Source organism: Eptesicus fuscus, chromosome 12 (genome assembly GCF_027574615.1).
Source record: "Eptesicus fuscus isolate TK198812 chromosome 12, DD_ASM_mEF_20220401, whole genome shotgun sequence".
Lineage (NCBI taxonomy): Eukaryota > Metazoa > Chordata > Mammalia > Chiroptera > Vespertilionidae > Eptesicus > Eptesicus fuscus.
The window spans coordinates 1183863-1186779 of record NC_072484.1 but is presented as its reverse complement, the minus strand read 5'-3'; positions in this window follow the sequence as shown (position 1 = coordinate 1186779).

The following is a 2917-nucleotide window of genomic DNA, read 5'->3' as shown; positions in this document are numbered from 1 at the left end:
CCTCACCTCCCTCAAGAGCTGGACTGAGGCCCCTCAGGTCCCCTGCATGCAGACCAGCCCCCTCCCCAGCCCAAGGGCCTTCCTGACCCACAACATGGGGCCCTGCTTTCCTGAGCACAGCGTAGGTGTCTCGGGGATCAGGCACCTCATGAGTGCCCCGAGCTCTGTGTACCCCAGGTACATGCTGGCTCCGTCCTCTCCAGGCCGGATGGGTCCCCTAGGTAGAGCATGCAGGTGGGGGGCGGGGGATGCTGTGGCATAAAACCACACATTCACCCTCTCACTGTTCTGGAAGTCGGGAATCTAAATCCAGGCCCGGCCCTCCTGGCGGCTCAGGGAGAAGGTGGCCGGCCTTTTACAGCTCGGAGAGGCCCCTGCGCTTCTGCCCCCTTCACATCTCAGCATCTCCCAGGCTGTGTTCCCCCTCTGCTCCCCCTCACGCTCCTCCTGCTCTGCCCTCCTGCCTCCCCGGGGGACGGCACAGTGACTCCATTTAGGGTTCACCCAGATAACCAGGGTCATCTCCCGTCTCGTCTCGAGATCCTTCCTTGATTCACACCCACAAAGTCCCTTTGGCCATGGGAGGTGACACATTCCACATGTGCAGGTCCTGGGCACAGGGTGTGGGCCTTTGGGGAGAGGTGTTGTTCCCTCACAGGGAACATTACGGCAGCACCGGGCCCTATGAGGCCCCTTACAGCCTCCTCCGCAGACCGTGGCCTCCCCTGCCTCCCCCCTCCCCCCCTCCGCTGCCCTGGTACCGGAGAGGCGAGGTTGGAGTGAGTCAGCGCCGTGCCCTCTGCAGCATTAGGTTCCCTCGCCGCCCAGGGGCCGGCTGGCCCTGAGTCCAGGCGGTGAGGGTCAGTGGGGAGAGGCTGGACCCTGAGCTCGACATATCTTTATGTCTTCTTTTCTTATTGAAGTGACATTCACAGCATAAGATTAGCCATTTTAAAGTGGCAGTGAGCACATCCGCCAGCTGGTGCAGCCGCCCCCTGCGCGGCCCCGCTCCGCCTGTGGAGCCGCACACTTTCTCTGGGCTCGCCACTTCCTTCTCACGCCACCGCTCCTCCGCGCGGGTCTAGCCTGTAATCGGCAGATGCACGTTCAGGACGCCTCCATTTTGAGCTCATGCAGGAGTGTCTGAGTCCTATTTTCCGTGTTTCAGGCACAAATCCTGGCCGGCGCGCCATCTAACTTGCTGAGCAGCCGCCAGGTGGTCCCTTGCTGCACCAGCTCACATCCTCACCAGGACGCGGTTCCCAGTTCTCCGCGTCCTCGCCAACACTTGTTACTTTCCAGTTTTGGGCTTTTGTTTCTTTACCGCCATCCTGGCGGCGTTGATCCGGCGCCTCGCAGCCGATTCTCATTCCTGTGGCGACTAGGGGAGGCAGGAGGGCACAGGGATGGCACGCCTACTGCGGAGCCGAGCGGATTCGTCACGCGGGTCCTCGCCCATCGTTTCATTGGGTCGCTGGACTTGCCTCCATGGAGCGTGGCCAATGGGTGAACATTCATTCATTCGTTCCTTCGCTCCCCTGGAGGTGAGACACCTGAAGGTGAGAGAGGGCCCTGGCCTTCCCTGAGCCAACAGCACACGGGGCCCTGCTGCGTCCTCACCAGGCTCAGCGGTCACCACGCAGGAGGCGCCGGGCCCTACGTCACAGCTGAGGAAACAGGCTCAGAGCATTCGAGTCGCTGCTCACTGCGCCCAAACCCGGGCTCGGAAGGGCGCCCTCCTGCTGGTGAATTGGGACTCACACCCCAACAGGGTCACTGAGTGAGGCTGGAACCTTCCTGGGTTCCGCACCCCTTTCCCCGCCCAGCCGCCCAGCCGCCCCCCTGTGCCCTGGGGATGGGGACAGTGTTTCGGGGAATGCTCTCAGCAGAAGCCACTGCCCCAGGGGCGTGCTCACAGCTCCATTACTGTCCTGAGCTTCCAGGAATCTGCTGTTCTCCAGCCGTGCTCCGCCCTCTGCTCACTCAAGGGGCACCCGGAGAGGTGCCTGAGGCTCAGAAACCACATGTGCCTCACTCACCAGATTCCAGGCCCCCTCCAGGAGCCTCCCCAAGGACCCCCTGGATGTGCTGCGGGCTCGGAGCGGGGGGCAGCCTTCCCCTCACCACTCAGGTCCCTGCTGCTCCGGTGGGGCAGGGCCCTGTCCACACCACCCAAGGGGAGGGTCCCTCCTCCACGAGGCGTCAGGCCTGTGGCCGCCTCTCCCCTCCTACCCCTCCTCTCCTCTCCCCTCCCCGCCCCTCCCCTCCTCTGTGAAAGCCCTTCTTCCCACCCCCTTCTCTTTTGCAGGAACAGAATCCTCTCCCCGGCGCCGCTCACCTGACGCCCCTCTTTCTCAGAAGCACCTCTGCTCAGTCAGCAGACCTTGTGGGCAGACTCTGAAGGGCCGGCCGGAGCCTGAGGCTCCGCAGCCTCCCTGGTCTGAACCGTCAGCCTGCTGGCCTGGGCTCTTGACTAGCTCCTCCCTCACTTGTGGCATTCCCACCAGAGCGGCCGTGGCCCTGCCTGGCTGGCTGTCTGTCTGTCCCCTTGCTACAGCCCCCCGGCCTCTGTGCTGTCCCCGGACAGGACAGGTTCCCACCTCCAGCCAGTGTGCTCCCGGGACCCTCTGCCTGCTGCCCCTCTGATGTCACTGTTCATCCCCCACAAAGGCCTCCCTTGACCTGTGACCAACACCACCACCCTGTGCCCATCCCTTCCCCAAACCTTCTAGACTCCTCACCATGAGCAGCCCTTGCTGGCTACTGAAAACAAAATTAACCAAATTAAAGCAAATCAAAGATATGGGCCTGTCCAGGCCAGCATGGCTCAGTGGTTGAGCGTTGACCTATGAACCAGGAGATCACAGTTCAATTCCGGTCAGGGCACATGCCAGAGTTGTGGGCTTGATCCCCATTA